Source organism: Arvicola amphibius, chromosome 17 (assembly GCF_903992535.2).
Source record: "Arvicola amphibius chromosome 17, mArvAmp1.2, whole genome shotgun sequence".
NCBI lineage: Eukaryota > Metazoa > Chordata > Mammalia > Rodentia > Cricetidae > Arvicola > Arvicola amphibius.
In genome coordinates this window covers 34,641,570-34,654,646 of record NC_052063.2, presented here as the reverse complement: position 1 = coordinate 34,654,646, position 13,077 = coordinate 34,641,570, and positions in this window count along the sequence as shown.

Below are 13,077 nucleotides of genomic sequence, written 5' to 3'. Positions count from 1 at the left end.
CGGGGCTGTAACCTTGGCAGAGAGAGAGAGAGAGAGAGAGAGAGAGAGAGAGAGAGAAGCAATCAAAGGAAAAGTGAGGGAACTCATGCTGCGGAGTGAGCTGGAACTCACTCTCGCACGCAGACAGCAAGATGCTCGTTTCTATGTGAACTGGACTCCCAAGCAAGGAGCGGGACTCCCGTGTCCACATCTGGAAGGACCCTGCCTCTGTTGTCCAACTGGGAAACAGTCCCTGAAGTCCCAAACTTCAGCAGTTATCACCTGTAAAATTGGCAAGCACGGAGAGGTCTCCCTAAGAAAATAAGATGGAAGCGTGACTGCACGGTGACCACGGAAAAGGGACAACTGAAGTACTCATCGCTTTCGTCTTCAGTTCTGAGTTACCTAAGTCCTGAGGATACTCAGAATGTGAGTGACTCTACTCATTTATGGGAAGTTAGCCTCATAGACCATCGCTAAACCCTTCCCTCAAAGGAGCAAAATAAACACAAAACTGTCAAATGCTTAAAGGATAGACAAAAAAAACTATTCTTTGAAATAATTAAAATTTTCTTAGAGTTTTGGCACCAAAAATACTCATTTCCCTAAAAAATTCATAAATTTTCTTTTACAACCCATGATTATTCTTACTCACACACAAAGATATGCATATATCTATGTTAGTATGCGTTTATATGTGTTTATTAGTAACACATGTACAAGTTAGTATATGTGTGTTAGTAACATGTATGTGTAAATGTATGTATATATACTTGCCCAATTGTGTTGTGTTGACACACAAAATATGTTGTAGATAATTATAAATAAATACATGATACATTGAAACATTACAAAATTTGCCTCTTTGGCTAACAACGCTAACATTCTTTTTTTCATATATAAATGAGCTTATACAATAGTCTTGCCCAGACTGGTGTACTATTTGACTTCATATTTCATATCTGTATTAGAGATGATAGTCACTGCCACTCATTATTCTATTTGCTTCTAGATGGTACTAAGAAACCTAACTAGACATACTTATATTTCAGGACTTTAACTCCAGGATACCTAGGATAGTCATTATCTCCATTTACAGAAGAAAAAAAAAAGGGAGTTTGATGCTGATCAGGAAAGTTCTCTAAGGATCAGATCTGGTAAAATCTGGAGCCGAGATTCAGTCGGCTAGTCTACCTGCTGACCTCCAATCATCCTATATAGAGTTCTTAACTAGTTTGCTGCTGCAGCTGTTCATACATGTGGCTAAGCCAGTTGCATGTCAAGAATTTTAAGTGATCTATGGGGAGACTCAGTCAGTGTGCTCTGGCAGGTACTAGATGTGTGAGATCATTTCCCATCGCAAGTGCATGGGCAGTTTATGCTTAACATCTTTCCAGGCTGTTTTATCTGCAGCTCCCCTGGTTCTTGCTTAAGAAGGTCTTATAAATGGGCATTGTTTGGATCTTTATCATGTGAGAATTATTAAAAAGGTGAACTAAGTCAGGTTGCTAGTTAAGAATTTATGTTTCTTTCTGCCAGGGCCTAAGGCATTATAAAGCACTGTAAACTGGATGTTGTAAACCAGTCTGGGCTCCGAGCCATTTGAAGAATGCCTGCTGATTACAGACTCTCATCTAATTTTGTTGTTGTGGTTGTTGCTGCTGTTGTTGTTCCCTTAGACTACTGCCAAGTTTACAAGTAGACTGGTTTCTCTGCATTTGGTAGGTGCATCTCTCCCTCCCTCCCTCCATCCCTCTCTCTCTCTCTCTCTCTCTCTCTCTCTCTCTCTCTCTCTCTCTCTCTCTCTCTCTCTCTCTCTCTCAGATGTATACCATATATGGTTGCAAGCTCTGGCACAGGGTTACATAGCTTCAGTCACAAGTCTACACACTGTAGACTTTCCAACTCTGTCACCTCTGCTCTATGTATCCTTTGGGCTTTGAAACTCCAAGACCAACTCACATGGTCCACCAAGTACCTAAGGAAGGAAACCTGCGTGGTTGGTTTAACCACAAGTTTCCCTATCCAGCTAGTTTTATTCTCTAGATGTTTCATACTTATTTGTTATGTTTCATATTTTATAAATGTTTAGATAATTTCAACAATGGAATTTTAGATTAAAAAGACAGTCTTGCACAAATTAAAATTTAGAACTGTTGTAGAGATATATTATACAAAAGTGGAAGCAAAGTCTTAATATAATATAATATCATTGCAATAGGTATATATATATATATAAAATATGCAAGATACATAATATCATATGTAAAACTAAAAGAGTAAAAACCATCTAGCTAATGCACAAAGATTTATTAGGTACTTGATGATGGCAAAAGACAATTATACTCCGGCTTATTTTATCAATATATTATGTGACTGAAGCACTGGACAAACTTCTGCATTTTATTTTTAAATAACCAAAGCTTAGGAGGAGGCAGACAACTTAAATATTTCAAACTAGAAGAAAAATGATCATGGATTACATGGCAGCCCAGCAACATTTGAGTAGGCTGATAGTAATGTTTGAACGTATAATGAAATGGATGCTTCTAATGTTAGCTTACGCTTCATTAAAAGGCGGTTTTCTAGCTCACTTAACAATCTGTCTTTACCTCACTACGACATACATGAGAAGCCCAAAGGACACTCCCAATTTTCTCATTTTGAGAGCAGGGCTTGATAGGGCTAGGGCATTAATTTCCTATTTACTTCAACCTGAGTAATCAGAGAACAAATGGTAAGGGATGGAGTAGCAGTGTTGACAAAGGAGAGAAGGTTACAAACATGGGCAGGTATACTCTGCACCGCCCCCTGCCTCTACCTCACTGGAACACTAGAGGCAGGTATGTTCTGCACCACCCTCCACCTCTGTCCCACCCAAATACTACTGGCATGTCTACTCTGCACTGCCCTCTGCTTCTATCCCACTGAACACTATGGGCAGGTATATTCTGCACCGTCCTCCACCTCTAACTCAAACACTAACTGGAAACATTTGAAATCATGTACTTGTCGATGTCGTATGTGAAAAAGTAAATTTTATAGTCAAAACTAAATTTAAAAAAATGATATGGGTACATGCCCACATTTGAAACAAAACTGTGCTCCGACCACATTCTCAGTTTTCCTCTCACAATCCCTATGATCTAAGAATAAAAAGAGAACAGTAGCTTGGACATTTAGGCAAACATTGAAATTGATTAGAGGGTATCCCAAAGAACTAGGCATACAAGACTAAACATTAGAGGAAATATAAGCATGGCTGGAAGCTATAATAAATCATAAAAAAGGATCTGTACTCTACACTTGGCCCAGTAGATGAAAGGGACATGAAGGGGAACAGCACGAAGCCCAGGCAGCACAGGGATCTTCACACACACGATCCACTCTAAGACACCAGGATCTCAGCACCTGGGCAGGAAGCAAAGACTCCGTTACCCATCGAAGGAACATGGCAGAATTCTAGCACTCACTGTGGACTGCATAGGCAGAAAACTCAATGTAACCAATAGATTGTGTTGGGAGCTTCCCTAAACCAACCCTCAAAGCAGAGGAAGAAATGTGACGTTGTGAAACACAAGGTCATGAACACTGGCCTAGAATCCTCTTCCAAAAAAAACTGAGGTAAATGATAAATTGTTGAAATGTAATATCGAGAATAATAAAAACTATATGTGTTTCTTCCACTGTAGAGAGGTGAACTCTTGTATATTATCCTTTCTCTGGGATGTTCCTGTTTATTTTTTTTTCTTATTCCCAAATGCTTGATGCTTCTACCTCTTCTAAAAGGATGTCACTAATTTTCTCTAACCAGTTTCCTGTTTCTTTTTCCTTCATTAGACACATACAACCTTATTCTGTCATGAGGATAAAAGCACATCAAGAGCACAGGCAATCAGAAGGCCCTTAGTTATCAACTTTTCAGACTGTCGGTCCTGGAAACATAAATGCTATCACTTCTGAGATTCATGAGCCAGAAATACATCTTCATCCCTCGGGTGATGTGGGGTTCCCCTCTGTATGCTGTGAATGCCATTGGATAATAAATAAGCTGTTTGGGGCCTGTGATGGGGAGAACAGAGCTAGGTGGGGAAAACTGAACTGAATGCTGGGAGAAAGAAGGCAGAGTCAAGGAGAAGCCATGGAGCTCCACCTGAGCCAGATGGAACTTTACCTGGTAAGCTACAGCCATGCGGCAATACACAGATTACTAGAAATGGGTTAAATTAAGAAGTAAAAGATAGCCAACAAGAAGCTAGAGCTAATGGGTCAAGCAGTGATTTAAATAATATAGTTCCTGTATGGTTATTTTGGGGCTGGGCAGCAGACACAAACAAGCGGCCTCCTACTACACCTGAGCAAGGTCATGTTTGCCTCCTTAATACTAATCCTGATGCAGACCAACAATGTTGTGCTGTCTTTGTCTTTCATAAGCACACCTCACTTAATGTCAGTAACCTTGACTCCTCAGAGGAAAGGGAGTTGTTTGTTAGTTGAAGTAGGAGACAATTTTCCAAGGTGACCTGTTTTGATTTGCATCTCAAATTTGAACGCCGAACCTACAATACTCAGAGCCTACTTTCTGTTGGCAAAACTCAGAATAACATACATAATCAAACCCGTTTCACAGACAGGTATTTTTGGCAACAACAAATCAAAATCTCTTCAGTTTAGTTTAAGTAAAGAGAACAAATAAAAATAAAGACTGCTGAAGCTGAGAAAAATTATTTTCCCAAATGAAAGTATAAGCAACAAAGTTTTGTGTCTGTCCTTCTCCTGCCCTCCTCTCTCCTGCCTTCTTCTCTGCACAAGGAAGCCACAGAATCTACTGTTTGCCGCAAAGAAGGGAACAGAAACCAGAATCCATTATCTGTAAGGTCAGACAACAGTACTGCATTGGCCCTTCCTAACATTTGTCTGTTAAGAATTGGCCATAAAAAAAAAAAAAAATCGTCTAAGGGGCTGAGCTCAAGTCTAGACTACACCAGCTGTACAAGCAAGAAGGCTTGAGTTTAAATCGCCAACCCAGATAAAAAGCTGGGTATGGCAGTTGTGAGCACCTGTAACCCCAGTACTGGGCAGGAGAAAAAAAAAAAAACAAACCTGGAGCTCACTGCCAGCCACTTTAACCAATAGGTGAGCGACAGGTTCAGTGTGAGACCCTGTCTCAAAAAATAAGGTGATAACCACACTGACCACTGAGCTCACATATGTGTGTGTGTGTGTGTGTGTGTGTGTGTGTGTGTGTGTGTGTGCGTGCACATGCACCTATATACTCTCTCTCAGTGTCCCTGTCTCTATCTCTTTGTGTCTCTCTCTGTCTGTGCTGTCTCTCTCTCTCTCTCTCTCTCTCTCTCTCTCTCTCTCTCACACACACACACACACACACACACGTTTGACTGAAGGTCATAACAATACATTTCTATTTCAGAAAGAATTCTTCACTGTAGGTGGGAGGAAGGAATTGTACACACTGTGAACCGACCCATCTTCTCAGAGCCTCTTCAGTTTATCATTAACAGATCACACCCACTCGAAGCAAAAACTTCTGCACAGCTACTTCTCACTTAAGCTTAAAAAGAGTTAAATCAGCCTAAGATTTAGGATCTTCAAAAGTAAGGTCCTGTGTTGTGCATAAAATGATTAAAGAGGTATTTATAATTCTATTATCTATATTTATCAGTTAACTTGTCTTTTGGTACGAAGGTGTTGCTTTACACAGGACAGATATTAATCTCCTTTTGCTGGAGAAGCAACAACCTAGAACTCCACTGCCCAGCGAAGGTGATAAGGACCTGCACTTTCTACAACGGGCCCTGAAGGTTTCAGGTGCTGGGAATACGGCGAGGTGCTATCGTGTAGAGTGTAGGGTGAGAACATCTCGTTTCAAATATCATCTCTATTATTTATAAACTTGGTGAATATTAGTGAATCATATTATGTTTTAATGTCTTGGTTCTTTTTCTGGAAAAACAGAAGGAAATAACAAGTCCTTTCTATGTGTATGCATTAGACAAAATAACATATTAAAGATTCAGAATGGTGCCCGCCAGCTGTAGCTCATTATTATGCACACATGTGTTATGGACACATGCTCCATTCTCTCTCCTTACCCAGGGGCTCTGTCACAGTTTACGTGTACCACACAGCCGCTAGCTCAGTGGAGTGTTGTCTTACAACTCCGGGGGCCAAGTCTGACACACATGGCTACCTCACTGGGTGTGTGGACAGGATGGAGTTTCACAATTGGCCTACCTCAGGGGGGAATAAAAATATTGACAACACAAAGAATATAAGGCAGAAATACTTTTCCTCTCAGTACAATATGAAGATAAATTCATAAGCAATGGTGCTGTCCAAGAAAAAGAAATGAGCTACTTGTACGGTGGCGAGTTCACTGTTTTTCTGTCAACCTTTCAAATGAAGCCATTTTATAGTGGTTCACCGACTGAAGGACATTAACTAACAACAGTGAGCAAATACTAGGGCAAATAATTTTTAAGTTTCTTTGATTTTATAATTCATTTCCGTAGAGGGAGACTATGTGAAGTAACCCATGGTACTAAACTGTAATTAAGTCTTAATGTAATTCTGTAACTTCTAAAGAAGTTCTCCTTTGGATCCTATACATCTGAGAAGGGAAGACGCATGCCTAGTCACTATGTTTACATAAAGACAAATGTGCATTGGAACAGAAGGTTAAAGGAAACTGCTCTTAAAGTCTAAATGCTAGCTTTACCTAAAATCAGAGTTTTAGAGATGACAGAAAACAATGGATTTTTTGAGATTTTCATTATAATCATTTTACAAGTATAAACATATAATAGGAAAAAATCATGGAAGGATATACTCATAATGTCTACATAGCAAAAGAAGTCAATGCCCAAGTCAAATATCGCTTCTATAACCAAACCTGCTTTAGCTGCCTGGTCTCTGCCTGTGGACTGCTGCCATGTTTCCCTGTTACTGATGGACTCTTATTCCTCTGGAACCGAAAGCTCAAATCAACTCTTTCTTGGGTAAGTTGCCTTGGTCATGGTGTTTGATCACAGGACCTGAAAAGTAGTTAGTATGTCTACTGCCATCACTCAGCAGGGAAGAATCAGGTCGGCACAGCCTGGTGTCAGATGCTGCCACAAATCTTACTTTAGTTGCAGACTGAGTTTCATTAAAAAAAAAAATAAATGAATCTGGGGTTGGGTCTAGGAAAGGATTAACAACAATTTCTGAAATGGCCTTGGATTCATTTTTGCCTTTTGTACTATGCATTAACTTGAAGCAGCCTTCCAGAACTGACAACTTTGAATTATAAGTTTAGGAATTATAAAAATGAAATACCCATCAATTCTGAAAAATATCGAAGATGTTTTACATCCTGTCTATCAAATATTCAGCCAATATTTAAGTATCCAAAAGAAACACATGCATTTTATGAGAATGAGATTATTTTTGTCTTTAACAAATAGTAAAGTGCCTTTGAAATCAATTCATGGCATATTAATAAGTAGTTTATTGGTAAATTTATGTTCACATAATCATTTCATATATCTATGTACCCAGGGCCACATAAAAATAACTTCGGCAGAAAAAAAAAAACTTTTACAAATGGAAAAGTTTGAAGAAGCTCTCTTCTGAAAGATGCTCTATAAAATTTCATTAATGTCATTTCCTAACCAAGCGGTATGCTTACCAGGTTTTGAAATTTTATACTCTAGATTAAGTTGAGTGCTATTCTAACCAAGCAGCATTTGATGAGTATGTTAACGATAAGGAGGGATTACTCTCTCTCTCTCTCTCTCTCTCTCTCTCTCTCTCTCTCTCTGTGTGTGTGTGTATGTATGTGTATGTGTGTGCATATATATGTGTGTGTATTGATACCTGTAGAAGTGTCATGAGCAAGAAATTATATAAATAATATATTCACAGAACTAAAGATACAGAATAAATTAAATTGATAATACAGGAATATTAAGCATTTACTCTATGTAATGGGGGAAATGAGGCTAAGAATAATACTAAAACAATGAAGTGATATTGTCCTCACACCACACTATTAACTCAAAAATTATTCAAAGGAAAATGTAGGGTTAACTGTCAACTAAATTAGTTACCTAGCCAAACAACACCTTTATGTCATGACACACGGCAATTAAAACTCACAAAGTCTTATCTTAGACAAAATCGTCATCAGAATAAGATTTAAAAATCTTATTCTGATTTAAAAGGCGAAAGTACTCAAACATCCTGCCGAGCCTGTGTAGAAGGAGTTCTATTCATCTTCTAAATGCCTGCTAGGGAAATTGTGGAAGAAAACACACTGCTCGAGCAATGCCTCTGCTCTAGAAATGCAGAAATTAATTGCTGGGAACTCTACTTTTCTCGAGAATAAAAGTGCCCCAGTTCTTTTCATCCTGCCTACTAAATACCCCCTTCTTGCCACTCTCACCATCGGCCAAACTGAAACAACTGAATTAACTAATCTAGCAGAGTCTTAAAGGTACACTAGGTTATTTTCCAAATTGAATGTCAACTAAAACAAAATTCACTGAATACTTATTCACTGTATTTGTAAGAAATATCTAAGGATTTTTTTTTCATTAAAGCAAAGCACCCATCAATTTTGGAATAAGCTGAGGAAAATGAGCTCTATGAGTAAATAAATGCATATTCAGATTATTTTAGTGAACTGCCCAGAATGTCTGTGTTGAGGGGGCAAATGATTTTTTTTTATAGTTCTGGTTATCTAATTCTATTTGGTTTTGCTCAAAATAATGACCAAATGGTTTACATTAAAAGCAAAAAGAAAAATAACCACGCAGGATACGACGAAGGTATTCTCAAGGCGCTTGCATGCTCAGTGGATAACAAGTGCCCCTAATTTTTCTACTATACATATACCTAGTGAAATCCTGCACAATGAAATGCCCGCTCTATTTATACCTAAAGGTTAGAGACCTGAGGTGGCGAAGTCACAAACCAATTGCTTTTGGCACCATGCTGTTGCGTGTCCTTTACGCTTTTCTTTGTAGGTCTGGCTTCTGGGAACTATTGGGTTCCAGTGACCGTTGGATGTAATTTCCCCTTTTAGCAAAAGTGAAGCACATCGCAGAGAACAGCCACCAACGCTCGGCTAGAGTTAATGCCAAGGACTGAGTCAAGTCGTAGTGTTGGAACCAGGTCAGGGTGCACAATGAGGCAATGCCAGGCTCCAGCAGGCCCCCTTTGTGATTGTCTGGCAACAGGGAGCTTGCAGGGATGAATACTCTTTTGATTTTGAGTACAGCAAAGTTTATGAAAATATTGCCACTTACACAAACCTCTTTATACTGATTAGAACTTAACTTTTGCATGTCCAGGAGTGGATTTTTAGAGCAAGGGCTGCGTCATCCATGATGCTCAGAGTGTATAAATAGTCACTGAGAGAAGAACGCCTGGTAACAGGGAGATGTTCCCATCAGCACAGTTAATGTGACTAGACAGTGTTGATTTCACAGAGGTGTCTGGGAGAACTCTACGTCTGAGTTTCTTCGAGTCATGACACACACGTCTCATTATAAACCGGCTTCCCACCCTGGCAGGAAATCCTTCTAGCATGCTCTACATTAACAGAATATCAAAGTCACCGAGAAAGGAAGAAAAGGGTTTGTTCGTGATAACTGCCATATTTAAGACAAGATTTTACTGAAAATTTTAAACAAAATTCTACTGAAATTAGGTCACCCTGTGTGTATTAAGTTTCAGTACGGCAGGCATTTAAGACACAGTCTGGAGCTGGGCGGTGGTGGCACACGCTTTTAACCCCAGCACTCGGGGGGGGAGGCAGAGGCAGGAAAGGAAGACGGCCGTTTAAAAGGAATGGGTAAACTCCAAAGCACAGGGACCTGTCTATCACAATTAAGAGAGAACAAGATAAAAAGTGACGGCAGGTTCAGAGTCTGCACCAAGGCCACATTTCTCCCTCCAGACCGCTGCTTCGAGGCTGTGCCCTGCAAGAAGAGGAGCACTACGTTCTTACTTGGCAGAAGGGCATGAGGCCCAATGGCTGCAGGAAGCCTTCATCCCAATGAAGCATGCATCCTCACAACCCACCAACCAGTGAAGGCCCTACTGAAGAATGCTGTCATGCTGCCTACCATGTTCCTACACATGACCAAAGCACTACAATCACAATGGCAAGTAATGACGTTTCACAAAATAGGGTTTGATTCAACAATAAAATAAAGCCGTGACATTCTGATAGCATGCTGGTCCCTTTTAATAACATGAGAAGCATATCCAAACCACTTTTTTTTCAATCATTAGGGATTTGATTTATTTTTTAAATGCCCCCTTCCTCTGCTAGAGTCCAAACCATCTATTTATAAGTATTTCTCACTCTGGGATACAGTCTGGAACCAAGTGCTTCCTGGAGGCTCGAGGGTGTCTACTATACATGTTAATCCTATTTAGCATCATAAGAGACTGATCCAGAATACCAGTTATAATCCTATAATGTTTCCAACTTGACCTTTTATTGCAGTGCTCCACAGAAGATGTCTTATATATTCAGGAAGACCTGCTTTACATAATTCCCTCTTGTGTGAATTACTGGTTTCAGTCCTTTGGTTTTTGTGAACAACTTGAAAAGAATAATTGTTGGAAAAAGCACATAATCTGAGCTTCCGGTCTGTCTACAAAAGCATTCATTTAACAATGGAGTACTAAAAACAACAACAAAAACATTGTAAATTGGTAAATAAATGAGAATTAAGAATTTTAAAACATGGAACATTTCTTGTTTTCCTTCTTATCTCTCCACCATGAAAGACTGTTCTGTTGGTGATGTTATTGTGCCTGATGATTTCTCATACTTCCTTTGAGAGTCAAGAAAGTGATTTTTAATTGCAATGTGTGAAGCAACCCTGTCTTAGTTTCTATTCTTTGTTGCAGTGATGAAATACTCTGGTAAAGGCACCTCAAGAGCAAGCATTTATTCTTACTCAGTTCAAGCGACAGTCTGTGATGGTACAGAAATCATGGCAACAAGAGCTAGAAGCAGGTGGTTACACTGATCAACAATCAAGAAACAGCCATGAATGTGTCCTACTGCCCAGGGTGCTTGCTTTCTCCATTTATCGAATCTAGGATCCTCTGTCCAGGAATAGTCCTGCCCAGAGACAAGACGTGTCTTTACACATCAACGAATATAACTAACTCAGTCCCCCACAGGAAAACCCAAAGGCCCAGATCCAGGTGATTTCTCTTCTGCAGTATCCATGATTTCCGTCTAGCATGGCACATGGACAAACAAGGTTTGTGCTAATCCTGCGGGACAGAAGAGCACAGGAGCCAGGAGGGTGTGTGCGCACACAAACTTCTCAACTTTTTCCCTAACTCACCTGGGCGTTTTTAGAACATGCTCAGAACTAGATCGTGGTTAACAGTGAACGTAGCCGTTGAGGTTGCCAGGTGGCTTGCAGAGCTATGTGAGATGACACATATAAAAGCCACACTTCCCAAACGCTGGCCCACAAACAGCATCAACTTCGTTAACTATCTTCTCTTTCTCACTTTCCACTCCCTAAAATCTAAGTTTGTAAAACCTTTTGAAAAACTTTCAGACACCAAGCGAGTGATTAGGCATTAGGATTCAGGACCACACCCTGTAACTGTGCTGTCTGGGGAGAAACCATGAGAATCACTAAGGCTTTCCAGATGTTAGAGCATGGTGACAATCCCAGGTTCAATGAGTGTCCCTGTCTCAATTGGAGCAAGACAGAGGATTCAAGAACAGGACACATGAAATCCTTCTCTGACCTCTGCACCGGTACATGCATATGTGCACATACCACACACACAGCACTGGCACATGTACAAAAAAAAATTCATTAAATTTCCTGAACTATTAATGAATAAATTAATTCACAATCTGAGTTTATCACACATAAGATATTAAGTACTATTACTTAGAGACAAGGCCTAATACAAAAGAGGAGTAATAAAATGAGGAACAATTTAAAATATCTGGAAACTAAAAAATGACACTTAAAAGACATACATACATAAGCAATGTCATCATAAATATCGGTATGCCTTAGCAAATAGTTACAATTAAATTTATAAAAGATTAAATATCTTTACGCATGTGTCCTCCATTTGTGTGGAAACATAGAAAACATCTGTAGATAACAGACCCAGGTTCTTACTAAGACAGACTAATAAATCTATGTTATTAATAAAAAATACAATTAAAAACAATAAATATCTACACAGTTACTCACTGGGTTATTTTTCTTACATTAATAGTAAGTATTAATTAAAAATTAATGACGAAAGAAAGTGATCAATCGCCATATGACTTTCAGATCTGATATCTGCATGTCTTCCCGTGGCAGGTCATTATTGTGTGTAATTAATGTTCTCCCCATAGCCCGGTGGCCAGATAACTCTCCATAGAGATGCTAATGCAGCCCATGGGACAGCGTTCATATTTTCTTAGGCTCCCTGCAGCTTCTTCCTGTCATCCACTTTTCTCTAGCTCCATATTATTTGGTCATATCTAATAGAGAGATGGTTTTGTAATATCGGCCTCAAGTGCAGAAACAAGGAGAAGCTCTTACAGTAGACTTCCATCCAGTTTACTTCCCCAAGTTTAAGTTTCTAGTGGTCAACCACAATCCAAAGGTAATAATTGCAAGATTCCAGAAACAAGAATTCAGACATTTAAAATTAGATGACATTCCAAGCTGCACAACGAAGGCTTGTACTCCCACTCTTTGCCAACCATGGCATACATTATCACTGTCCAGTGCGTCCATATAGTGTATGCTTGCTGCTATGCTGGCACTATATTGTCTATGTTCATCTGACATTAATTGTACTTAACAATTCTCAAACAGGCAAGAGAAATGGTCCTGGTAGTCTAAACACACCAAAGAGTTGCCATAAAGAGCTTACTTGAAGTGACCACACAAAAAATATATGAAAGATGTATGTAGAGGAAAAGCTGATCAATACTACTGCTAGGTTAAGGCATCTACTGGGGTCTGGAAATGCATCCCCTGTGGATATTCAGGGACTACTGGCAGTAAGTTCCATTGATTCTTTTTTCCTCTGAAA